General features: G+C 48.0%; 1 protein-coding gene across 2 annotated transcripts in view; it reads left to right on the forward strand.

Annotated features, from left to right (window-relative positions):
• The window catches only part of RXRA (retinoid X receptor alpha), a 235,854-nt gene that overhangs the window by 68,354 nt on the left and 139,789 nt on the right, over window positions 1-27,711 (forward strand). The gene's annotated exons all lie outside the window — the stretch shown is intronic.

The raw sequence follows: 27,711 nt of genomic DNA on the forward strand, positions 1-27,711 counted from the left end.
AAACATTGGAGGACTCGTGTACCGCTTCTAGGGGGGGCTGAGCACTGGGGGGCTGGGGAGGAAGAAGATGCTGTGAGTTTTTCCCAGGTCTGAGCTGGGGAGCGGAGCACAGGGCAAGATGGGGAGGTAGGGAGACTCCCACAGTGCCGCAGGGCAGGGCTGATCCAGGGAAGTGAGCGAGACAGAAGAGTGGAGGACACCACAGAAAGGATGCGTGTTTTGGCCAGCCATAGAACAAGACTGCCCAGCGTGCTGGAGTTCTGCTGTCCACTTCCAGGCGCAAATCCTCACGGCAAAGGAGGAACTGCCGAAATATCCTGTTGTGGTCGCAGCCCGGCTCACCCTGAGCAAGAGCCAGATCATGCCACGTTTGCTGTCAGTGCACCACAGCATCACTCGCTCTGCTCGCAGCAGGACAGCTGGTTAAGTGCGATGGCGGCTTTGCGGAACAACGGGGGCTCACCAGTTGGGGATCCCGCCAAGGGTGCTGGAGCGCGAAAGGGAGACTGTTTTGGAAAGCCAAACTCAGCTCTAGTTTTCAGCTGGAAACTGGAGCGGCGCATTAAGGGGTGATTCCTGGAGGCAGCATCTCCTAATGGCCAGAGCTGAGGAAGATGGGAGCCAGGACTCCTGAGTTCTGTGCCAACTTCTGCTGACTCCCTCAATAGCTTTAGTCAAACCACATCACTTCTCTGCCCTTCGGTTTGCCTGTCTGTAGGCTGGGTGTGATGCCGTTTCTCTCAGGGTGTTAGGGAGGGTTGATTAGTTAACCATTTGTAACGGGCTCAGAGACCCTCACTCGAAGGAAGCTGTATGAGGGTAAAGTGTTATTAATAATATCAGTCACTCTCGATCAACAGCTTACTTTTTATTCCCTTTCTTCCTTCCTCTCCCTCCTGTGCAGTGCCAAGCCTGCAGATCCATCAAGCATCCTTGCCGTGCCTTCAGCTATAACCCTGCTAGTTGACTTCCAAGAAATGGCTCTTCCCAGCCTGTCTCACAACTCTCCCCCCTGCAGTCCTGCCCTGAAATATTAACACCACAAATCACAAGTGACATTAGCCCTGCTGGAGCCCCACTGGCTTTTCCAAGTCGGGGGTGGGGAAATGGAAATCAGTGTTGCTTTGTATTCCTACCCGAAGGCAGTATTTCACCCATCAGTCTCAAAGCATTTTACATAGCAAGGATCATTATCCCCCATCTAAAGAAAGGGAAACTGAGGTACAGAGTATTTAAGGCTGGGGCACTTAAAGGAGACAGGCACTCAGATTCGGTGGGATTTGGGCACCTCATTTCTTTAGGCTCCTTGGAAAACTTCAGCCTAAGCATCTTTCTCATTAGCTGAGTGACAGAACTGGCATTAGCACCCAGATCTGCAGACTCACGGTCAGGTGCACCTTCCCCATGACTTTCCATGGCTAAGGAGCGATCCCTTACCCTGAGTCTCATACCGTGTCACTCATCCGTGTTTTCCTAGACTTGCCCCTCCCCCACTGCTTCCATCTCACCCCTCGTTCCTCTGCCTTCTGTCCACAAAGGAATACTAATAAGAAACACGTAGTCATCTTGCACGTCTCTGCTCTTGAACCAAAAACACATCGCCCGGCAGAAGCAACACTAGAAAATGAGTAATGTCTTGCTCGTGGCGTGACCACATGGGTTTACGCTGCCTTGATAGATATACTGTATGGATTCTATGTTATATACAGACACACAGCTAGCATCAGGGTGGACTCCAAAGAACGGCTGTGCTCTCCTGGTCATCCTCCCCACTCTCTAAATATAGCAGCCCTAATGGACACAGCTCAGGAAACGAGGCAATTAATTTGAATTACTCCTCTTTCGTCTGGGAGATGACCGGTTCACTCACTTGAGCATGAACTCTGAGCAGTAGATAGTGTAAAGGAGATTATGGCTTCTTCTTGCCTTTTTTCTGAAGCTAATTGGTCGGGAGCTTGGAAGACTATGTGGGCTTAGCATCAGACCCGCTGCTTAAAGAGAGGAGAGAGAGGAAAAAAAGGCCCGTGAAATAGACCCCAGGATAGTGCTGGCTTTGGTCGACGCTGTGTGGTGGCTCTGGAAAAGGGATTCGGTGGATGATGTGGCCGGTCAGGATTTAGGCCTGTTTGTTTTGTGTATTCTAATGCCAGTCACGGGTGCCCTGTGTTTATCCACACAACGAGCACTGCGTGCGTTGTGCTAGTTTCCCTGCAGTGCCGTGCCCACCCAGAGACTGCTGTCATCATGGTGAGAGGGGAGCGCGTTCTCTGAGCTCATTTCAGTTCTCGGCCTCTCTGCTGACACTGCAAAGTAGACTTGCCTGAGAAGCAGGGTGGTTCTGTGGACTGACTGGAACCTGGATTCGATCCCTGGCTTGGCCACAGATTTCCTGTGTGACTTGGGATCTCTCGGTTCCTCAGTTCCCAGCCTTTTAAATGGAGATTATGACAAAGGAACATGCCCAAGGTCACACAGGGAATCGGTGGCAGAGCCAGGAAATGAAATCTGATCTCCTGAGTCCCAGTCCAGTGCCTTCACAAATTTTCTTCCCACGCAGTCAAGTCGCTGATGTTCAGAGTGGTGGGGACCACAGTGGTTTCAATTGGCTCAGTTGAAACAACCCGTTTCCCTTGTCTGAAGACTTCACATCCCAGTTTCAAAGGGAGTCTCAGTCTAAACGGCTGAGCCTGGTTTTGCCTCAGACCCACAAATGGGGCCCAGGTTTCCAAGGAACCAGAGTCAATTGTTTGTGACTATTTCAACAAGCCAGGAGCTGACTTTCAAGTAAAGCCAGTCAAGTGGCTGTGTGCTTTAGTTACAGAATCATTAAAAGAAAAAAGAAAAGGAAATCTCTCCTCTGTTTTTTCCACCAAATGCATCCGATGAAGTGAGCTGTAGCTCACGAAAGCTTATGCTCTAATAAATTTGTTAGTCTCTAAGGTGCCACAAGTACTCCTTTTCTTTTTGCGAATACAGACTAACACGGCTGCTACTCTGAAACCTGTCATTAGAAGAAAAGGAGTACTTGTGGCATCTTAGAGACTAACAAATTTATTAGAGCATAAGCTTTCGTGAGCTACAGCTCACTTCATCGGATGCATTTAGTGGAAAAAACAGAGGGGAGATTGATATACACACACAGAGAACATGAAACAATGGGTTTATCATACGCACTGTAAGGAGAGTGATCACTTAAGATAAGCCATCACCAGCAGCAGGGGGGGGAAGGAGGAAAACCTTTCATGGTGACAAGCAAGGTAGGCTAATTCCAGCAGTTAACAAGAATATCAGAGGAACAGTGGTGGGTGGGGTGGGGGGGAGAAATACCATGGGAAATAGTTTTACTTTGTGTAATGACTCATCCATTCCCAGTCTCTATTCAAGCCTAAGTTAATTGTATCCAGTTTGCAAATTAATTCCAATTCAGCAGTCTCTCGTTGGAGTCTGTTTTTGACGTTTTTTTGTTGAAGGATAGCCCCCCTCAAGTCTGTAATCGAATGACCGGAGAGATTGAAGTGTTCTCCAACTGGTTTTTGAATGTTATAATTCTTGACGTCTTATTTGTGTCCATTCATTCTTTTACGTAGAGACTGTCCAGTTTGGCCAATGTACATGGCAGAGGGGCATTGCTGGCACATGATGGCATATATCACATTGGTAGATGCGCAGGTGAACGAGCCTCTGATAGCGTGGCTGATGTGATTAGGCCCTATGATGGTGTCCCCTGAATAGATATGTGGACAGAGTTGGCAACGGGCTTTGTTGCAAGGATAGGTTCCTGGGTTAGTGGTTCTGTTGTGTGGTGTGTGGTTGCTGGTGAGTATTTGCTTCAGATTGGGGGGCTGTCTGTAAGCAAGGACTGGCCTGTCTCCCAAGATCTGTGAGAGTGATGGGTCGTCCTTTGGGATAGGTTGTAGATCCTTGATGATGCGTTGGAGAGGTTTTAGTTGGGGGCTGAAGGTGATGGCTAGTGGCGTTCTGTTATTTTCTTTGTTGGGCCTGTCCTGTAGTAGGTGACTTGATTACAGACCTAAGAGTAGTGATCCTTCAACAAAAAAGCTTCAAAAACAGACTCCAACGAGAGACTGCTGAATTGGAATTAATTTGCAAACTGGATACAATTAACTTAGGCTTGAATAGAGACTGGGAATGGATGAGTCATTACACAAAGTAAAACTATTTCCCCATGAAAAGAAAAGGAGTAGTTGTGGCACCTTAGAGACTAACAAATTTATTAGAGCATAAGCTTATGCTCTAATAAATTTGTTAGTCTCTAAGGTGCCATAAGTACTCCTTTTTTTTTTTGCGAATACAGACTAACACGGCTGCTACTCTGAAACCTATTTCCCCATGTTATTTCTCCCCCCACCCCACCCCCCACTGTTCCTCAGATATTCTTGTTAACTGCTGGAAATAGCCAACCTTGCTTGTCACCATGAAAGGTTTTCCTCCTTTCCCCCCCCTGCTGTGGGTGATGGCTTATCTTAAGTGATCACTCTCCTTACAGTGTGTATGATAAACTCATTATTTCATGTTCTCTGTGTGTGTATATCAATCTTCCCTCTGTTTTTTTCACCAAATGCATCCGATGAAGTGAGCTGTAGCTCACGAAAGCTTATGCTCTAATAAATTTGTTAGTCTCTAAGGTGCCACAAGTCCTCCTTTTCTTTTTGCGAATACAGACTTAACACGGCTGCTACTCTGAAACCTGTCATAAAAGAATCATTAGCGGCTCTGGGGGTAACAGGGCCCAGCAGGGGCACTCCCTGTGAGTGGATGCATGCCCCCCATGCCACAGAGCTGAGGTCAAAACCAGAGACTATCCATGGCTCAAAAGTTTGGGCATCCAGGGCATTAGGGGAACCGCCTCCACTGTCCGTTAATGGTTTTGACAAGGTTGTCAACCCCGGGCTGGCTTTGTCCCTACACCCATTGTTTCCCGGGAGGAAGAAGGAAAGTAAGAGCGAAAGAGAATGTTTGACAAATCAGTTCTGCGCTCGAGGAGGGTTGAGATTGCAGTGCACTAAGTGGCTCTAACGGGCACCAATTTCTCAGAGACATTAGACGCTGTAAATGACTGTCTCACATCATTCGTTTGTAATGAGCTTTTCCATACTGTAATTTGGGTCCCCTAATTGTGTGTATAAGTGCCTAGCGATTCTGATTAAAATCAGAGGGAACTATGTGGACATCCTCTGAATAGGTAGGAGAGATGTCATCCCCAAAGTGCCTGGATAGATGGAAGTAGGTCCGAATCCTGGCCCAGAAGAGCCAGTTTACTTGCTTGTAGGGTTCTGTGGCTGTACCATTTGCTGTATGCCAAGCGGTGCCATTCGTTAGTGGAGCTGTGGCACAGACAGGCTTATGTCAAAGCCACAGTTTGCCAAGTTGACAACCAGTTTTTTTTCTAAATTACTTTAGTGACTGAACGTGCAACATTTATTCATGTGAGTAATTGCGCTGACTTACTCCAGGCTATTTATGCAATGATCCAGTGGGTAAGGTGCTACCCTGGGATACTGGAGACCTGGGTTCAAGCCTCTACTCTGCCACAGACGCCGTGGGTGACCTTGGGCTAGTCACTTAATCTCTCTGTGCCTCAGTTCTCTCACCTGTAAAATGGGGATAATAGCACAGCTCTGCCTCACAGGGGAGTGTAACGACAAATACATCGAAGAGTGTGAGGTGCTCAGATACTGTAGTAATGGGGACCAGATAAGTACCATAGATAGGAAGACTGGGAAGGGCTCATCCCCTTTGGGATTTATCATCCCTTTGTTGGCCAGAGGGATCAGCGTTGAGTGACTTCTGCACCATCAGCAACTGAATACTGCTCCTGGAGCCAGAGATTGGGATGGGCACTGGGACCATTAGATGAATAGGCTGGTGGCAGAGATGGTTCTTTAACTTCTTGGGGAGGTGGTGTCCCCTCACTGAGCACTCTAGGTATCCTTTACTGTGGGTGCTAGGCTGCCTTCTGAATTCTCTTCCCACCCCGCTTCTGCAGTGATTCAACTCCCCTAACCCACTGCACATCAGGCAGGTGAAGGGAGGCGCGGGTCCTGGGGATTCTGGTAGAATTGTCTGGAACTGCCCTGACAAGCCAGGATGTCTGGTCATTTTACTGAAACCTCTGTGGATTTCTGAGAGACGGTCTCCCAGCACAGTGTACATTCCTATGGACTAAACAAACAACCTCCAGCCAGTCCACCTTGGCAGGAGACTTCTCCAGTGGTACCAGATCCCACACACTCTCTCTCCCCCGCCAGTATTGATCCCAATCAAATGTCAGGCCACAGACTCTGCCATTAGAGAGGGCGGGCATCCAGGCATGAATGAGAGAGGGAGTAGAGACTGGAGATCCAGGAGCCGAGCTCCTCCGCTTTAACCGTGGAGATAACGAAGGGAGGGATAACTGTGGGAACCGATGATGCAGGGAACGACATTAAAGGGAAACGCAGATGTGGTTTTCAGATGATGTGCTTAAAAGGTTTGTTTCTGCATGGAAGAGGCTGTGCTCAAACCTGCTGCCGGGATTCTCTTCAGGAAGGGGTATCCTGGTGCGGCTAGTGCTCTGGGAACGAATATGTTTCTCTGTGCTCCCTGTGGGGGCTCAGGAGCGTGGCTGGGTCTACTGAAGGGAGATGACCTTGACTCTCTGCTGATCTTCATGCCCATTAGTATCAGCTTTGCTGCACTTAAACATCCGTTCTGCTTTCAGGAGGAAGCAGGGAAGCCTGTAGTCTAAGCCACTCAGGCCTGCAAGCCTCAGCTGGCATTTCTCTCTCTCTCTCTCTCTCTGTGAGACGGAAAAGCCTCAGGACCAGCTTGTCTTCTCACGCTGGTCTGGGTCTGGGGTGGGAAGGAAGATGAGCTTATTTATTAGAATGCAGCAGGCATGTGGGGTGGGGGGAGAGGAAGGAGCGATGTTTGGAGAATGTGAAGGGTCCGACAGGAAGGGGGAGGGAGGTTCACTTGGCCGTATAATTCACGGACTTTGGCTTGCTGACAGAGGTTAAAAGGGGAGTGTTATGATCTGTTGGGAAATCGTTAGTGAGGGCCTCTGCCACTCGATTTGCCTTTTACCCTCTTCTTCCCACCGTGCCCCACCCACTCTCATTATCCTTTTACAAATGAACACAAGAGCAAAACTTGAAATGAGATTTTATAAAGGAACCACCATCGAACTGGAATCTCCAGGGCCTTGTGTGTCCCATGGGGCAGTAGTATGGTGACCTACCTGTGTCTCAAGGAAACACAGGACAACCTGTTTGGAAAATACAGGACCCTGCTTATGTCTGAGGGAGAGCAGCACCCAGTGACGTCTTAGCCGTGGCCCATAACTCTACATTTGTATCACAGTGAGTGCCCGTCTCCATCATTGCTATTGAAACACGGGACTGAGGGCATTCTGTGTTGACTTGACACAGGATGCAGGATGTTAAGATCAAGTGATCAAGATTAAGTGATGTTCTTGGAAATAAAGGCCGGTCTCAGCCCACAAGATAATAAGTGTGGGAATGTTAAGTAGGATCTGCCCCGTCTCTCTGCCTGCTTTCGGGAAGGCTGGGTGAATCTGATGCTGATGTTTGTGGAAATAAGAGGGAGTTTTCTGCCCTTGAAAGCACTCAGAACCGCCCAGCCCCAGACATGCGACTGGCTTCAATTGAGTTGTCTGCGCCTTACTTTAGGGCATAAGTTCTTGGTAGACTTTTCAAAGGCGCTTAAGGGAATTAGGTGCTCAACTACCATTGCATTCCAATGGGTGCCAAACTCCCTTCGGTGTCATTGAAAATATCCTGCTTTAACTGGGGAGTTAGTAAGAAATTCAAACCTATGGGCAGGTAGCTGTAACCTTCCCTGCCATACCTGTATACGATGGGTGCTTCATTTTCCCCTGCATTGTTTGGCAAGGCCACTGTGGGAAACAGGATGCTGGGTGAGATGTACCTTTGGTGTAATGGGGCATGACATGTCCTGTGTAATCAAGGGATAATTGGCTTTTATATTATCAGGGATGGAATATGTGTGATGGGGGAGCTGTCCCCCTGACTCGTGGCACGTTTAAGGTATTCACTTCCTCTCTGTGCTGAGAAGGAAGTGTCCCATTTAGCTACAGCACTGGCGGCAGCCGTGCCAGATTCCTCGACCTGCCAGCCGGAGTGAAGGAGGAATTTGTTCTCCGTGGCTTAATCAGTCTTTGGTCTCTCTTGCCAACATAGGGAGGAGGGCCTCAGGATTGCGGGTTTTGTGATGTGGATAACTGCTCTCAGGAAGAGGGCTGAGACCCACCAAACTCATTGTACAGATGTCACCAAACGGTCCTCAGATGATAACTTTCAATCACTCACTGGGCCAGAGCCAAACCCATTCCTTAGAGGTAAAGGGCCCTGTAGCCTATTGCCAGTCTCCCAAGCCACAGGGTTGTGTGCTTTCACTTCAGGAATCCAGTTCGACTGGACCTAGTTGCTGCCTCAGCCCTTTGCTGTGGGCATGTGGAAACTGTTCTGAGCGTTGGGGTGTAGCAATCCTCTAACAAAGGGAGGGAGGGTGGCGAGAATGCAGGAGACGTCTGATCCTGCAACAGAATGATTCTCCTCTGCTGTATTAACATCCCTACCTTCCCCGGACCTGCCATTCAGCATCATGGGACACTCTTTTTTGCTCTCTGAAAACTAGGGAAAATGCCTGTCCAAGGTGGGGTTTTCCCCGTGGTGGAATGTTCCCCTGTCTCGGGGATGTTCCTTCTACCTGTCCAGCTTGCAATAAAACGACAAGATTTTTGCATTATAAATGGCAATACTCTGCCCCTCCCATCTGAGGACCTAATCTCCTTTTTTGAAAAAGTAACAGATTTTTTAGATAAAGGAAATGCAGTGGATCTAATTTACCTAGATTTCAGTAAGGCATTTGATACCGTGCCACATGGGGAATTATTAGTTAAATTGGAGAAGATGGGGATCAATATGAACATCAAAAGGTGGATAAGGAATTGGTTAAAGGGGAGACTGCAACGGGTCCTACTGAAAGGCAAACTGTCAGGTTGGAGGGAGGTTACCAGTGGAGTTCCTCAGGGATCGGTTTTGGGACCAATCTTATTTAATCTTTTTATTACTGACCTTGGCACAAAAAGTGGGCGTGTGCTAATAAAGTTTGCAGATGATACAAAGCTGGGAGGTATTGCCAATTCAGAGAAGGATCGGGATATTATACAGGAGGATCTGGATGACCTTGTAACCTGGAGTAATAGTAATAGGATGAAATTTAATAGTGAGAAGTGTAAGGTTATGCATTTAGGGATTAATAACAAGAATTTTATTTATAAGTTGGGGACGCATCAATTAGAAGTAACGGAAGAGGAGAAGGACCTTGGAGTATTGGTTGATCATAGGATGACTATGAGCTGCCAATGTGATATGGCTGTGAAAAAAGCTAATGCGGTTTTGGGATGCATCAGGAGAGGCATTTCCAGTAGGGATAAGGAGGTTTTAGTACCATTATACAAGGCACTGGTGAGACCTCACCTAGAATACTGTGTGCAGTTCTGGTCTCCCATGTTTAAAAAGGATGAATTCAAACTGGAGCAGGTACAGAGAAGGGCTACTAGGATGATCCGAGGAATGGAAAACTTGTCTTATGAAAGGAGACTTAAGGAGCTTGGCTTGTTTAGCCTAACTAAAAGAAGGTTGAGGGGAGATATGATTGCTCTCTATAAATATATCAGAGGGATAAATATAGGAGAGGGAGAGGAATTATTTCAGCTCAGCACCAATGTGGACACAAGAACAAATGGGTATAAACTGGCCACCAGGAAGTTTAGACTTGAAATCAGACGAAGGTTTTTAACCATCAGAGGAGTGAAGTTTTGGAATAGCCTTCCAAGGGAAGCAGTGGGGGCAAAAGATCTATCTGGTTTTAAGATTCTACTTGATAAGTTTATGGAGGAGATGGTATGATGGGATAATGGGATTTTGGTAAGTAATTGATCTTTAAATATTCAGGGTAAATAGGACTAATCCCCTGAGATGGGATATTAGATGGATGGGATCTGAGTTACCCAGAAAAGAATTTTCTGTAGTATCTGGCTGGTGAATCTTGCCCATATGCTCAGGGTTTAGCTGATCGCCATATTTGGGGTCGGGAAGGAATTTTCTTCCAGGGCAGATTGGAGAGGCCTTGGAGGTTTTTTGCCTTCCTCTGTAGCATGGGGCATGGGTGACTTGAGGGAGGCTTCTCTGCTCCTTGAAGTCTTTAAACCATGATTTAAGGACTTCAATAGCTCAGACATAGGTGAGGTTTTTCATAGGAGTGGGTGGGTGAGATTCTGTGGCCTGTGCTGTGCAGGAGGTCGGACTAGATGATCAGAATGGTCCCTTCTGACCTTAGTATCTATGAATCTATGAATCTATGACCTCACAGGTCTTTGCAAACAGGAATGAACTCAGCTTCCCAACTCAAGGGGTGGGGCCTATTCTGTCTAATTTGACAGATGGGGAAACTGAGGCATAGAGCGGGGAAGTGACTCGCCCCAGGTCACTCAGCGCATGAAAGGCAGCACCAGGACTAGACCCTTGGTCTTGGGACAACTCGTCCTTTGCTTTCACCACTATGATCGGGATCTTGCTGTGTAAAAACAAACAACCAAACCAACAAAAAACGCAAAGAAAATCCTACTCTGGAGGAAATCGTTACAACACGGCAAGCGGGGACTCTCTATTCCACACTGTTCATGAATTGACACATTCGGTGCTGTCTGAGGGACCACAGGACACTACTCATCTTTTTAGTAAAGAAGCTTAATGCCATACGCCACCTAAGTAACTAATGCCTGAACTTCATGTCAGTACATCAGATGGATTCTAAATGGGATTAGTCATTAGCCTTTCTAAGGAACAACGATACAGGAGAACCTCAAAGTTACGAACATCCTGAGAATGGAGGTTGTTTGTAACTCTGAACAAAACATGACGGTGGTTCTTTCAAAAGTTTACAACTGAACATTGACTTAATACAGCTTTGAAACTTTACTATGCAGAAGAAAAATGCTGCTTTCCCTTTCTTTTTTTGAGTAGTTTATGTTTAACGCAGCACTGTATGGTATTTGCTTTTTATTTATTTTTTTGATCTCTGCTGCTGCCTGATTGTGTACGTCTGGTTCCAAATGAGGTGTGTGGTTGACGGGTCAGTTGGTAACTCTGGTGTTTGTAACTCTCAGGTTCTACTGTACAGTTAATATCATATGCCACATGAGCCACGAAGATATTTACAATTTCCAGTGTCAATTGTGGATTTTTGCAGGGTCCTCAATGTAATTCCCGCTGCAAAAAGTGTACTACCTTCTCTACCCAGGAATTTAGCATGTCTTGAGAAGGAGGCCCTGGTCTCATCTCTATCTCCCATGCATCTTACTGTAGTTTCAATAACACCCTTTTCCCCCCATTCCCTTTGTGTGAATGTCTGTGCATTGCGGTATGAATTGCTCCGTGGGCTAAGTGAACCATTCAGGAAGGGGGAAAAACTGATTCAGGCTTTTGCCTCAAAGACCAGCCAAACTTTCTGTGATGTTCAAAAGAGTCTGAATCCCTTTGATTATCCTCATTCTGTTCTCCTGGGTCTGATCCAAAGTCCCTGGAAGTCAGTGGGAGTCATTCCATTGGGCTCTGGTTCTGGCCAGGAATGGAAATGTTGAAATACCACAGGAAATGCTGTTTTTGTCAGATATCTGCCCTGGCAAGAAGCTGGAAATACCAGAAATCTTCAAGGAAAGCTCAGCTTTCTAGCCCATATTGCAGCCCCATGATGTTCAGATAGTTTAGAGAAGCAGCCAAACATGTAGTGAAAACTAGATGAGTGGCAATGGCAAACATGGGAGAGAAACTCCTCAGTAATGGGACATCTGAGGAAACATCAGGTGTAATTTCTTGAGGGGCGTTCCTTCCAGTGCCCAGACCAAGACTTTGGAACAAACACAAAATAGAAAATCTATCCCATATTTTACACTGAGCCTTGTGTATACTGGGACAGGACTTTGAGTGCTATGTGTGGATAGCCATTTGGAGGAGATCTGGTTATGTACCATATCGAGTCTCAGTACTTTGAACTTAAGGAGATTCCAGACTCCTGGAATATACCAGTAGCTCCTTCTGAGATAAGAGCACACCTTTGTGTGTCACAGTGTGTGCTTTGAGCAGACAGACTCTTGCGTGTGGGGTTTAGTTTTGCAAAACCACAGAGTGTTGCTGATCTGGGTTCCGTTGTATTAGAGCCCCCGAATTTCAGGAGCATGAATGATTTGGATGCAGATTTCTCATCTCTGGCTTGGAGTGCCCTTTTCACTCACTGCACATATCTGTTTTATCCCTCTTCTGTCCCAGGCAAGTTCATTATCACCAGCTTAACTGGACAGCCATCAGGAACGGCTGTGCAAACAGGGGAAAATACACAGGCAGCAAAGAAAGTCATTTTATGTTGCATGATTCCTATCTCAGGCAAATAATCAAAGACAGCAAGTGTGATGGAATGGACGTTTTCTAATTGTGTCAGATTGTTTGAAAGATTCCCTGCTTGAACCTGGTGCCGATCGGAGCTGGGTGGAATTGACTGTCCCACTGGACCTGCAAGGCGTTAACCCCTTCATCTCTGGCAAAAAGAAACCAAATGGCTGCTCTTTTTATTTTAACGTAGTGAAATGTATGCTGTGTTGTGAAATGCTTTTATAAGTAGCCTTGGAGTTGTCCCATAAAGCTGTTAAAAAAGGGGACACTCATGGGTATCCTTTCAGTTTTCCTCATCACAAATGTAACTCACTGGAACTTTGAAGTGGCAGCATGTTTCCTAAATGAAACATGATCTCCCTCCCTGGCATACCCCTGCCCTGCCGTTCGGAGCAGCACACACAGGTTTGTTATTGTAGGGTTGCCTGAAGATGGCACATTGGTTAGCAACAGCATGGTTTTCTTATGGGTGCTGGCTTGCATATGCTGGCTTTCTGCAAATGTAGGAATGTTCACAAGTTAAGAGCTGTGCAAACTGCTTTGTGATGGCGCGATTTGCTGCACACCGTGGTTTGTTGCTTGTGAATGGTGGGCTACCTTCCCTGGTTTGTTAACGATGGGTTTTCATTATGGGACATTTGGATGGATATGTTACTTTTGGAGTGTTGTTTGTGAGCACAGGACCGCACATGCTGACTTGTTACTGTAGTACTGTATTGCTCACAAATGGAGAATCACACATGTCTGTTTAGTACAGTACAGTTGGGAATACAGAAGGGGTTGTTAGAACATCGTTTAAAGCAAGCTAGACTAGGGATGGCCAAACTTGCACACCCTCCGAGCCACATGACAATCTTCAGAAGTTCGAGAGCTGAGGCACCCCTGCTGGGACGTGGGACTGACCATACACTGCCTTCCCTTCTGAACCACCCATCCTTCCCTGTTGCACTCCGGCAACGTGCCTGGTGCTGTACAGAACACCTGGCAAGAGACCGAGAAAAAAGAAAATCTCTGAGCTGAGAAACTTTGCGCTGCTGGGAGCATATTTTTCAGCATACAAAAAAAGACTCTGTTCTCTGCCTCTCCACAGTGGCTCTTTATCACATGTTAGGGTGTGGAGAACATGTTCCATTTGCTGGCTGGCACCCTAAATAGCGTATAAATTGGGGGCTTTTTCATGCAGTTCCCGAAATAAAACCCACACACACAAAAGGGAGAGGAGTCGTGTTGTATCGACTCAGGCGTTCTCTCTCTCTGTGTCTCTCTCCAGCCCAGGCAGGCCCTGGCCCACATTCAGGAATTCCACATTATCTCAAACCGTTTCCAGCTTCCTCAGCAGGGAACAGTTCTGCTTCTGTCTTCCTGCGGCCACATCTGGAAAGTGTTACATCAGGGTGTCAGCCGTCAGAGCGAGGGCTGGCATTCGCTCCCCCGAAGAAACCCCATTCCTTCTCCTCTCCATAAAACCCATCTTTAAAGCTCCTCCCTTCCAACAGAACCCGGGGGTGCGGGGTGGGGAGAAGAGCTCACTGCGGCACAATGGACGATTGTGACGGACAAGCTGGGGGAACCACAAAGCACTGACGGGGCGGGGGGGAGGTTGCGGAGAAACTGATGGTCTCTCTGACTCCAGATCCTTCTCTAGCCCAGTCCACATGGGCAGGGACTCATGGGGCTTTCACGCTCGGGAGTAAGGCTGGTGTCCCATGTGGCAGTTTGCAAAGCAAGATAGAGGCGGTGTGTGCCTCAGGCTGAGGGATCTTGATTGGGAGCCTGACCCACTCAGTTCATCCCCTTCTGGGCGCCTGGTTCCCCGTCCTGGTTGAGATGCGCTGTATGCCATCTTTGTGGAGGCTGTCTGGGAATGGCATGGGAGAGATGCCATGCCAGGCATCCACGACCTGCTCAGAGGGAATTCCTCGCTGGCCAGCAACACGGCACAGCGTCAAAGGGCTGTCACGCGCTGGCGCATTGGGCCCTGTGTCTGTAAAATGCTTTCCAGGGGGGTTAAGGAGCTGAGTTTCAAGAGCAGTTTGCTGATGGAGTTAAACCTCTCCACTGGTGCTGACAGGGTCCGTGTTAGGAGAGCTACAAGGTGCCCTAGGGACCGTCAGCATTGTTATGCTGGTGGATTTATTTCACCCAGGTTCTGTTTTCATAGTGAACAGGGAACTGCCAGGGTTATAAAGGAGCGATGGCCTTGTCTTCTAGTTAGATCAGAGGGCTGGGAGTCAGGGCTCCTGGGCTCCCTTTGAGGTTGTCTCCCTTACTGGTTGTCTATGTGACCAAGGGCAAGTCCCTTAGCCTCTCTGTGTGTACCCCTCAAACTCCTCCTCCTCCTCAAATATACATAGTCTATGGAGGACTGTGGCATCAGCCAGAGTGACCACGTTTGATGGTGGTGTCACAGAGATTGGGTAGTGAAGTTCCCAGATCTGGTTCACATCCTGGGATTCCATGAATCTCTGGCGCAGCCCTGCAGACGGCACCAGGTGGCGTCAGGGCATGCACCCTTTTGCATGTCAATGGAGAGTCTGGGGTGTTTTGTTCATCCTGGTGACACGGCTGAAGAGCTTTTGCAAACACAGCTTTTGAATACAATAAGCAGCCATGGGACAAAATGTGGGACAAAGGCCCAGAATGACAAGCACAAACATTTTATTCTTACAAGAAACTTAAGATGCTGTGAGACTTATTTCCCTTAGGGTACATAATGCATCCGATGAAGTGAGCTGTAGCTCACGAAAGCTTATGCTCTAATAAATTTGTTAGTCTCTAAGGTGCCACAAGTACTCCTTTTCTTTTTATAATGATCTCTATAATCTCAGCTCCATGAGTCTGCAATTCTGATGGAAATAATGTTCAGCCATAACAGGGAAGGGGCACCAAGTTTGCATGGAGCACAGGTAACTTTTGGAATAAAATGAATGACATCTCTCAGACCAAAGGACATTTGGAAAGGAGTGTTCCCGTGCCGCAGTTTCCCCATTTGCAAAACTGGGGTAACGGTCTTGACAGATCTTTCAAGGGGGGTGTACAGCTTAATTATTGAATGTGTGTAAAGCATGTTCAGGTTCTCAAATGAACCTATAGAGGCTGGGCTAATTGACCCTTCCAACCCTACATTTTTATGATTCTATACGTTATTAAATGTGCCCAGATTTAACATTATTAACATCTGGTCGGATATCAGAGGGGGATCTCCAGAGTGTATAAGCATCCAGAAATTTTGGTTTTGTTATTGAACTGGCACAGCCCTTCAATATGGGATTTTAAAATCGAGTAAAACCAAACAAAGCCCCGAGAACAGGCACAGGTTTAATAAACCCTGCGCAGGCCAAATGGATCCCTAATTCCACTGTCAATAATGTTGCACCAGGGATCCATCCGATCCATTGTTTTATGTGGACCATAAAGCGTCAGGTAATTAAAGCTAATGTTCCCAGAGCAGTACTGACATCAGATGATAACATCAGCGCACACAGACATTGTGGCGCGATGGGGCACTCTGGGGCCTGATCCTACATTCTAGAGACTCAGGCAAAGCTCTTTATTGACTTCAGAGCTTAGGTTACAGATCAGTGGGAGCTGTTGTTAAACAAACATTGCCATATTAATGTCAACTCCACGGGGGGAGATCAGTGCTTGCTATTTTGAAAAGGAGACCAAAAAAAATCGGTGGAAACTAACTCCAAATTTTTCAGTCAAGCTGCACAAAGAGGGGAAGGTAAGAAGCCCAGATTTTAGGTACCAAAGGCTTTATCGGGCTCCTAATGAAGGCAATGTCAAAATGCCCAATCTATTTATGACATTTATCTGGCCTCCAGGACAGCAGATAGCCTCACAGTCATCCATGTATTTCTCCTCACAGTGCCCCTGTGAGTCAGGGCAGATTGTTAGCCACATTTTACAGATGGGAAACTGAGGCACAGAGAGAAGCAAATGGGGTCCGTATACACTTGAGCTGGGTGGTGTGATTCGCAGCTTGCATAGTTATCCTTCGCTCGAGCTAGCACCTAAAAATAGCAGTGTCTCCCTGGCGGCGTTGGCTAGCTGCCTGAGCCGGGGGGTCAGGTGGGATCATACTCGGGGCAGCTGGCCTGAGCAGCAGCTGACACGCGGTTAGTTTTAGCCACTAGCAGTGTACATCTGTACGAGCTGGGAACCACACCTCCCGGCTCAAACATAGATGTACCCTAAGTGACACACCCAGGGTCACATAGGGGGTCTGTGGCAGAGTGTGCACTTGAAGCCAGGTCTGCTGAGTCTTAAGACTAATACCCTTGCCAGTAGGCCACACAGCTCACTGAAAACTGTCCCCTTAGGCATTTGTTCCAGCCCATTTCATCATCCTCATTGTCTAATATTATTTATAATATTATTGTATTGTTATGTTTGGGGTGGGGGAGGGAGGACGTATGCTTTTCCTTCAAGTTCAGGTAAAAATGTCCACTCCCACCAGAAATCATCCACCGGATGGGAGGAGGGAAACATCTCACCTGAACCAAGCAGGGAGAAGGGGGGAATGCCTCTCCTGTCCTGTAGACTTGGTTCTGGCCTCTTGCCGTTGGCACTGTCCAGCCAAATTCAAGAGGCCTACAAGCTAGCAGAAGCCGGTGGGGAGACTGCAAACTGGTGTTTCTGCCAGAGCCAAGTGGGTGTTTTTGCCCAGACGTCGCTATTGATGGCTGAGAGCTCCATGTGGTCTGAGGGGGTTAGCACCAGGCATGACTGAGCTCTGGGCTGGGAATCAGGAGATGGGGATTTCTAATTCTGACTCTGCCACTGACTTGCTCTATGGGCTTGGGTTAGTCACCGTACCTTTTTGTCTCTGTTTTCCCATCTGTAATATGGGGATAATAGGACTTTCCTCTATGGGCTGTACAGTGCTTGGGTTGGGGAAGGGCTAAGGGTTTCTTTCCAAGTGACAGTGCTCCCCCTCTCTCTGCAGAGGACAGGGATTCTCCCCAATCCCGGGAATTCACAACATACTTTTTATCCTGAAGTGCTTTGGAAAGAACTCCAGTGCAGCTGCCATTTTCACCCCCCCGTGAAATGAATGGAGGTGGGGGGAACTCCAGGCCCTTTTCAGTTGGACGTGACAGATGGCGATGGACTGGGGGAGAAGTTAGCACCCCCCAAGAAGTTAGCGTCCCCGATGATGCATCAGGCTTGTTGCAGCAGAGCTTTAAATTTCCTTTTTGCTTTTCCTTTTCTTGTGGATCCCTTTTGTTCCTCTGCCGATGCTCCGGGCCTCCCAAGGCTGTGGTTTGGAAAACTTTCCATTCCCACAGTCAAACCTCCCAGGGTTGATTTTAGTTTTTTGGACTCTGTTTTCCGCCCACCCCTTCCCCCTGTACATTTAACTGGTTAGGCTAAACAGTGTGATGAGCTGCAGCGGAACCAGCCAGCGGGTCAGGAAACTCATGCAGTCGAGTCCCTTAATCATACGGAGCTGGGAGCCCTTCACTGCTGGGTGGGAATCAGCCAGGGCTGTGAATTCCACTGGTTGGCTCACAGGGAGGGCAGTTACCAGTATGGGGCCATGTGCAGGCAGCTGGGATGGGGAGGGGAGCAGTGCTCTTACATGTCGTTTTTGCATATTCTTTCATTGCTGCTCCAGAGTCAAATTTTCCCGCCAGCTGATTTTTTGCACCTGCAAAATTTGGGGCATGGTAGCTTGTGTGTGACCCACCCCCCATTTTGCCTGCAAACCAGGTAAGTGAATCAAGCTGCCCCTTGGGGCATGGACACAGGGCCCACACAATTGCTCAGTCCCATCAGTGGCTCTTTGCATGTCTCCAGTGGCCTCTGTCTGAGGATCTCAGAGAAACAGAGGCATAGAGATGTTAAGTGACCTGACCAAAATTGCCCAGGAAACCTGTGGCAGAGCTGGGAATAGAACCCAGGAGTCCTGACTCTTAATCACAATGGCATCCTTGGTCCTGGCACCTGCATGGCAGCCTAATGGACAGATCTATTAAGCAGCGATCTATGACCCCATGAAGGAGGCCCAATGAAGAGTTGGCCCTTACATCTGTTTTCCTCATCTGGTGTACTTGTGTCCCTTGGTGAATGGGGCGCTGGTGGGGCAGCCCCTAAACTGGCCAATAGGGGACTAGGAAGAGTGGTCATCCCACGCTCACTGGCCTCTGGAGAGGGTGTTAGTCCTGGGGTTAGTTCTCCGAGTTGGCACCTTGGCCAGCTACTGCTAGAGCTGGGAATTCTCTGCCCCTGCAAAGTTTCTGGAGCTGCATTAAGGGACCAGGTATTTATCTACTGTATTCATGCATCTCATCCTCGTCTCTAAGGGGCAATGTCTGAGTGCCAGAGGCCAGAGCGTGAAGCAAGCATGCACCTTGCACTTCATGTCTCTAGGAACCTCAGAAGAACATTATGCAGTGGTTTAACAAGCCGGTGGAGCTTTGGTAGGTGGTCCACTTTTGGTAGATGGTGGAGAGGTGGTGTCCTTCCTCTTTCTAGGAGAGCAGTGTCCAGCCACCCCTGAGTGCAGCAATCGGCTGAGGCAATGTAAATTCATGCTCCATTGGCCCCTTGGCCACTGCGAGCCCCGCACAGTAGTGCAACTTTCCTCTGCCTGCCTGAAGAGCTGTGGAAACTATACCGCTTCCTCTTGCCACTCGCTCTGCCGTGTCGCTGTCTCTCACTTGTTATCTGTGGCACCTCCTTCTCACAAGCCAGTCTCTGCTGTCCCGGCCCAGTTGTGTGCACTGGTTCTCAGAAGGACTCAGCCAGAACTGCTGCCCCTCAGCCAGCCCCAGCCCAAGGGCTGAATCACGAGCAAGCAAAGTCCAGCAGGGTCACTGAGAAGGGAGAGGGAAATGGAGATCAGGCCATTCAAAGCACATCTCTGCACCCTGCCAGTACAGCAAGTTAATAATTAAACGCTGCAGCTTTTATATCAATTCCAGTGCATTGCTCTTGGGCTGGTTCCATCCCTGGAACACACCCACTCGCTCTCACCTCTCCCTTTTGCTAGGCACAGCTCTGTTTTCTCGTGTTTAAATGTTGGGTGAACTCCATGCTCCTGGGAGCGAAGGACTGTCACACTCATTCCAAAAGACGCACAGGCTATGGCCAGGTCTACCTGCCAAAGTTAAGTCGACCCAGCTAAATTGCTCAGGGGTGTGGAAAATCCACACACCTAATAGATGGAGTTAAGTCACCCGAACCCACAATGTAGACAACATTAAGTTGAAGAAGAATTATTCTGTCAACCTAGCTACTGCCTCTCAGGGAGGTGGGTTACCTACAGCGATGGGAGAACCCCTCCCATTGCTGAAATGATGGTCTACACTTGAACCTCTACAATGACCCAGCTTCCCTAGTCTGTTGGCCCTCACACAGCTCTGAAATCCTGCCCAGCAGCATCCAGGTGCAGATTGCCTTCAAAGGCCTGTGCTATTGCACCTGAGTTCTGCATACCTCAGTCTGGATCTCAAGCACCTCCCGCTCCTGGGCTTGCCCTAAGCAAACACTGCCAGCCTTGCTGCTCTGTGCATCTTTCCTTGGAGGTTAATCTCTTTTTACAAGGGCATGGAATGAGCCCATCAAACACACTTCCCTTGTGGCCTTAACCAAGGCTTGAACCCAGGCCTCCAGAGTGAAAGGCTGGTGCACGTAGTCAGCTCACCATGCCCTGCATCTATTTTTGACCTTCCTTTGCTGATGACTGCATGACTCCAGCAGCAGAGCCAGCCCCTGCGCTGAGTAATACATCTCCATATTTAAAGCACAGAAACCACAGAACTCTTGTCGGTCAGTAGTTCTGATTCTAAGACTGTCTCATCTGCATCATCCTTGGTGTCCTGTCTCCCCAGTTGTGGTTTGTGTGGTGCCTGGGGGTGGTTTTATTCCCCCGGCATGTCTCACATGCAGCTAAGCTTCTCTTGCATTTCAAATCTTTGGTGTTTGTTCCAGGATCTCCTGAAATGCATTTGCTTCTTATCGCTGGCTGCTGGAGTCTCTGCTCGGTCACAGCAGTGTGGAGTGCGGCTTTGGGAAGTCACTGCCATTCTTCACTGAATGTAGCGGAGAGACAGGGCGGGGAATACAGAGGGGAAGGATGGTCTTGTGGTGAAGGGCTGGAGACTAGGACTTGCGGCTGTGCCACCATCTCACTTGGGTGTCCTTGGGCAAGTCACCAACCAGAAGGCCAAAAGTGGCCATTAATTTCAGGTTCCTGGGGTTTTGGGCACTCAAGTCAGGCACCCCAAAATGGCAGAACCGAACATTTTGGACTGAAGCTTTTTGTCCCTCAATCTCACCATCTGTAAAATGGGGGTAAGACTGCTTCCAAGTCCAGGTGTCCGGTCATATGGAGTTCATTGCAGATTCAGGGCCTTGTGCGGAACACATACTGTGCACTGCCATTAAAGCTAAGAGCCAGGCAAGAGTTGCCTTGTAGACATAGTCTTTCCCCTGCTTTAAATGGTGCATCTGCAGTGCAGGGAGAAGGATGAGAGAGAATATCCTGCAGAAACGGGATGGGGCCAATATCAAAACACAGCAAGTGGATCCCCTGGTAAAATTACAATTAAATCTGACACTGCCACCAGGCTGGCTACTTTGCTTAACCAAGCGTTTAGTTCAGATCCTCCTTGAGGCAGGAAAGCAGTTGACCTGCTAAGCCCTTTGCCATTGAAATCTGTGGATCATTATTTGGTTAGCTCTAAGCAAAAGTGCTGGGCTCTTTGACCTGAGACTTTTAAAAAATGAACAGAGCATGTGTTTTGCAGATTACCAGTGTCAAAGAAGCAAAATAAAACTTCCATTGAATTAAAGGCAAGAGAGACATGCTGCTGCACAGAGTTTCCAGGATTCTCTTTGACGCTTTCCCAGGACAAAGAGTTGATTAAAAGATTCAGGACATAGCAAAGAAAGAGAGACCACATTTCTCAATGGGCGAACGGCATGCGCTCCTAGCAAACAAAGTGCTGGATTCCTAGAGAATGGAGCATGCTGGAGCCTCTTGTGTCGACAGATCTAGGGCCAATCCCAATCTTTTGAGATTAGTTGAAAACTCCCATTGACTTCAGCTGGAGTTGGATTGGATATTTAGTGAGCAGATAGGCGGATGAGGGGCTGTGTTTCTGTGCTCTAGCAAGCTGGTGATGTTTAAGGAAGACAAGCAAGACGCTGCCCTGGTTGCATTTTGCAGAATGTGATAGGCTAGAGATGGGATCAAACCCAAGCATAGCTCCTAGGGTTTGGGGGAAGTTTGGATCTGGATCTGCTTCTGAGCCCACCTCTCCCAAATCATTGTCATTGTTGAAAGCTGGACCCTAGCCTCTCTTTGCCAGAAGCTGGGAATGGGCGAGAGGGGATGGATCACTTGATGATGACCTGTTCTGTTCATTCCCTCTGGGGCACCTGGTGCATTGGCCACAGTCGGAAGACAGGATATTGGGCTAGATGAACCTTTGGTCTTATGTTCCTTCCTTGCCTCAGTAGAAAACTGTATCAAGTCTTGGGGCATAGATAGCAGAGGGGGAGACCGATTAATTTTGTTCAGGCCTCAGAAGCTTGATGGTTCGATTCCAGTGGCAGCCTATGGAACTGGCTGCTAGTATCCTGGTAGACCAGCGATCCTGTCCGAAGCAACAGATAGTTCTGCCATATGGACTGACTGATGTTTAAGTGGATTCAGCAGTTTCTTGTGAAATGTCTATGCCCCAGGTCTCAGTACAGCGCAGAGTGAGGGTTTGGGTGAAGGGAGGAGAAAGAAGCATATATAAAAAGGGGATGAGAAGCAGTGGAGATGACATATTGGAAAAGCAGAAAGTGTGCAAGATTCCAAACCCAACTCTTCCCATGCACTCAGACCAAGTCTCTAATGCCCCTGCCCATCCAATGCCAGCCTCACCATAGTCTGACCCTAGTTAATTATTCTCACTGCAAACCTCTAAGTTAGGTTCTTGCCCATAGGGAAGATGGACCTGGCAGGAGAAACAGGAAGATGGGGAAACTGAGGCACGGATATGTGAAACTACTTGCTCAAAGGTAACATACCCAGCCTGCTGTGGAGCTTAGAATAGAACCCAGGAGTCCTGTCTCCCACTCGCCTGCTCTAACGAGTCGAAATACATCCTCTTCTCTATCCAGATGCTATCGTCTGTGGTTGATTCATGAGCTACATCAACTCCTTTTTGCCTGGTTCATTAGGTGGAAGCAGCAGGCCGATTTCTAGGCTACTCTCTTGAACTGACACAGTTCCAGACAATACAGGGGCATAAGCGACTCAGCATCTTGGCCGCTGCACTGACAAGTCTTCCATTGTGCTTGAAGGAGGGCTGGGAACAATGGGAAGAACGCAAAGCCCAGTGCGGGGGTGTGTGTGCATGAGGGTGCAGTGTTACTTGATCTGCAGAATCAGTAGGGGGATAATGGTCTCTGAATAATAAAACCCAAGGAGTGAAGGAAAATGGGGTTAGTAGATCCAGCAGGAGAAAGAGCTTGTCTTGCCAGCAGCACTGGGGAATATCTCCGCTTCTGTGGCATGTTCAGTTTCATTCTCTGCGCTGTCAAGGCAGCATGATAGTGTTGCTCACAGCCTGGCAGGAGTCACTGGCAGTGGCAGAAGGCTCAGAGCCTTTCTTAGGTGGGTGCTGGCATTCCACAGCCTAGAGCTTGATGGCAGGTGTTGAAATGTTGCGGGTCTTTCCCTTGGAGGAATTTCTCCTAAAGGTGTCAGAGGATTCTAACTTGAAAGGAGAAGCGGATGTTTCTGGTCACTAGCAAGGGACTGAAATGCCCTGGGGAGGCAGTCGGGCAGGAGGAGGGCATGCTTAGCTTGCAGTTCTTAACTGCAAAGATAGGATATAGTAGACCCTAGTTACTGTAAGCTTCGCTCCGTAAGTGGTGGAAGAATCAGTTCTTTGGTAGGGACAGTAGCCAGGGCCCTCACTAGTTACCCTTCTATGGTACTTATATGGTCCCTATGACTGCAGAATCTGAGCAACTCACAACCTTTCATGCGTTTATCCTCACAATACCCCTGTTAGGTAGGGCAGTGCTATTGTCCCCATTGTACGGATAAGAAACTGGGGAGCAAAACGACTTTTCCAGGGTCACACAGGAAGCCCAGGGCACAGCAGCTACTTGAATCCAGGTCTCCCCAGTCCTAGGTTAGTGCCTTAAGCACTGGACCCTCCTTCCTCTCCAAGGGATGTACAGATCTACATTCCATGGATCTACATTCCATGTGGGTGGCTGGCTTTTATTAATAGCTTCAAAGCACATAGAATCATAGAACTGGAAGGAACCTCGAGAGGTCATCTAGTCCAGTCCCCTGCACTTATGGCAGGACTAAGTATTATCTAGACCATCCCTGGCAGGTGTTTGTCCAACTTGCTCTTAAAAATCCCCAATGACGGAGATTCCACAACCTACCTAGGCAATTTATTCCAGTGATTAACCACCCTGACAGTTAGGAAGTTTTTCCTAATGTCCAATCTATACCACCCTTGCTGCAGTTTAAGCCCATTGCATCTTGTCCTATTCTCAGAGGTTAAGAAGAACAATTTTTCTCCCTCCTCCTTGTTAACAATCTTTTATGGACTTGAAAACGGTTATCATGTCCCCTCTCAGTCTTGCAGACTAAACAAACCCCATTTTTTCAGTCTTCCCTCATAGCTCATGTTTTCTAGACCTTTAATCATTTTGTTGGTCTTCTCTGGAATTTCTCCAATTTGTCCACATCTTTCCTGAAATGTGGCACCCAGAACTGGACACAATACTCCAGTTGAAGCCTAATCAGTGTGGAGTAGAGCAGAAGAATTACTTCTCGTGTCTTGCTTACAATACTCCTGCTTCAGAGTAGCAGCCGTGTTAGTCTGTATTCGCAAAAAGAAAAGGAGTACTTGTGGCACCTTAGAGACTAACAAATTTATTAGAGCATAAGCTTTCGTGAGCTACAGCTCACTTCATCGGATGCATTTGGTGAAAAAAACAGAGGGGAGATTGATATACACACACAGAGAACATGAAACAATGGGTTTATCATACACACTGTAAGGAGAGTGATCACTTAAGCTAATACAGGAGTTCTCAAACTTTTGTATCGGTGACCCCTTTCACATAGCAAACCTCTGAGTGTGACATTCCCCCTCCCTATACATTTAAAACAATTTTTAATATATTTAACACCATTATAAATGCTGGATGCAAAGCGGGGTTTGGGGTGGAGGCTGACAGCTCGTGAGCCCCCATGTAATAACCTCATGGCCCCCTGAGGAGTTCCGACCCCCAGTTGGAGAACCCCTGTGCTAATACATCCCAGAATGATGTTTGCTTTTTTTGCAACAGCATTACACTGTTGACTCATATTTAGCTTGTGATCCACTATGACCCCCAGATCCCTTTCCGCAATACTCCTTCCTAGGCAATCATTTCCCATTTTGTATGTGACTGTTCCTTCCTAAGCAGAATTCTTTGCATTTGTCCTTATTGAATTTCATCCTATTTACTTCAGGTGATACATGGGTGATACATCACAAGGCTGGCCAGATTCTATCCACTGGAGCTATCAAGTTGGCTTGGTGCCTTGGAATCTCACCTATTGGCCCAGGTCCTTATGACAGGGAAGGAGTATACCTCCAGTTTCAGGGCTTTTGACCCTGGCAAGTGCCCTCCCTTTGCTGACTCCTGTGTAGCCAAATGCAGTAAGAAGCCCCTGGCTGTGAGATGGGGGGGGAGGAAGGGGTGGGGCTGTGCAACTCCAAAACTCACAGAAACTGAGGAGATGATCATCAGAACCTTTTCCAGTTGAAGTCACTGAGCTTGGCAGAAGACCCGAGTCAGGGCAGCTGAGACGTACATGTGGCTGCAAAAGATCAGGAGGCAGGGAGCAGAGACACCTATAGTCCCGTTAATAAATATTTATTTAAAGGTGACAACTACAGCTTTTCGACTGACTCATGCTTAGTGGGGGATTGCGAGGGAGTGACAAGTTTTGCCAATGTTGAAACGAACAGCTGACAAGGGAAAGTGTGTCGAAATACACATTTATTTCCCAGATTGGAGTGTCAACAGCTCTCTCTCTCTTTCAAGATATGCGGTGTAATGCAGCACACCAGAACTTCCCACCTACTCTAGTAGCCTGGGGCTAAGGGGCCTCTGGGACTATTTTAGATAATCATGTAGCATAAAACTAATGGGTGAGAGAGGATTTTTGCATCTCGAGGACAAGATCTCTGGTCCTAAGGGGGACTAGCTAATCACTGTCTAGCCCCTGGGTCTTAGCTGTCTCATGGGCAGGGTGCTGACTGTGAATTTGGGGGCTGTGACCCACTGAAGGATGGATTACCACTGTGTATTCTCTACCTATAGTGGGATGCAAAATGGCAAAGTTTAATATTCCCCTTAGGAAGGAAGAAGAGTCTTGTGGCTAAAGCCAGGGTACTCAGGAGACCTGAGTTCATTCCTGGCTCTGACACATACTCCATGCGTGACCTTAGAGGAGTCTCTTAATTTCTCTGCATTTCAGTTCCCATCTGGGGATAATACTTCAGTTTCGCCCCGGCTTGTCTATTTAGGGTGTAAGATCTTTGTTGCAGGGGCTGTCCCTTACTCTTTGTGTGTACAGCACCTAGCACAATGGGATTAGGTTGGGACCTCTATGCTGCCTTGGTACCAATAATAATAATGACTAATATTGGTTGGGTTGGGTTGGGTTCAAGAACCGAGGAAGTTTTCTGTGCATTCCCGGGCACCGCCAGCCGGATCTGGCTTGTTGACTCCAGGGGTATAAGAGGCGATTCCTGTTTCCTTTTCAGTCAAATCAGGGAGGGGTGAGGGGAAGAAAACAAAATGACAAATCAAGCCCCGGCGATGACTCAAGTGGTTTTGTGTCAGTGACTCACTATCCCTTGGGCACTGAGGAAGCGGTTGCTGGACGTGCTGAAATACAAAAGGAAGTGCTGGGCAGTTAGTTCTCAGCTCTGTTTTCACGAAGTCTTGCTGCACCCCACCGGCAACCTCAGCAAGTCTCCATGGCCAGGAATAGGAACCAGAGATAAAGAGGCAGAACTAATGAACAAAGAAGGCTCCGTCTGAATCGGACACAGGTTGCGCTGGAGGTTTCTGCCCATTCTTATTTGGCCAAGAACAAGGTGCCAATTCAGAGTGGCCGAGCCTGTGTGCGGACAGCTGGTGCAGCGTGCACCGTAAGATTTACAGCATGTGCAATGTGGCAGCGTTAACCTTGCTGCAGAAAACTTAACCTGATTCCTCAACCGAGGTGGGGATGGGGATTGTTGGCGTTTACACCAGACTGTGGCTGCTCCCTTAGCAGGGGCGCCAGGCTGTGTGTAGGTGACACATTCACAGTCTGTGAGTCTTGCACTGCTGCTGGAGCAGGGCCAGGGTACAAGAGAGCACATGGAGAGTATTAGGCCTGGCTGACACTGGGATTGTAGTCACTGCAGCAGGGCCAAACCCTAAGCCACAATGATCTAGCCCCCTCCAGACACTCTGAGGAGGGGCCTGATAGTCAGAGGGTAAGCGCTCAGCACATTCTGAAAAACAGGCCCCTTTGCAGTGTCACAGATCCCTCCCCCCATGGAGGCATCTAGACTCATTTGTGCCTTTTGAAGATCTCACTAGTGTGGACACAATTTGCGCTAGGGATTTTTTATCTGGCTTTCATGCTGATATGGAGGTTTCATAGAATCATAGAATCATAGAATCATAGAATATCAGGGTTGGAAGGGACCCCAGAAGGTCATCTAGTCCAACCCCCTGCTCAAAGCAGGACCAAGTCCCAGTTAAATCATCCCAGCTAGGGCTTTGTCAAGCCTGACCTTAAAAACCTCTAAGGAAGGAGATTCTACCACCTCCCTAGGTAACGCATTCCAGTGTTTCACCACCCTCTTAGTGAAAAAGTTTTTCCTAATATCCAATCTAAACCTCCCCCATTGCAACTTGAGACCATTACTCCTCGTTCTGTCATCTGTTACCATTGAGAACAGTCTAGAGCCATCCTCTTTGAAACCCCCTTTCAGGTAGTTGAAAGCAGCTATCAAATCCCCCCTCATTCTTCTCTTCTGCAGACTAAACAATCCCAGCTCCCTCAGCCTCTCCTCATAAGTCATGTGCTCTAGACCCCTAATCATTTTCGTTGCCCTTCGTTGTACTCTTTCCAATTTATCCACATCCTTCCTGTAGTGTGGGGCCCAAAACTGGACACAGTACTCCA

The sequence above is a fragment of the Dermochelys coriacea genome, chromosome 16 (assembly GCF_009764565.3).
Source record: "Dermochelys coriacea isolate rDerCor1 chromosome 16, rDerCor1.pri.v4, whole genome shotgun sequence".
NCBI classification, from domain to species: Eukaryota; Metazoa; Chordata; order Testudines; family Dermochelyidae; genus Dermochelys; species Dermochelys coriacea.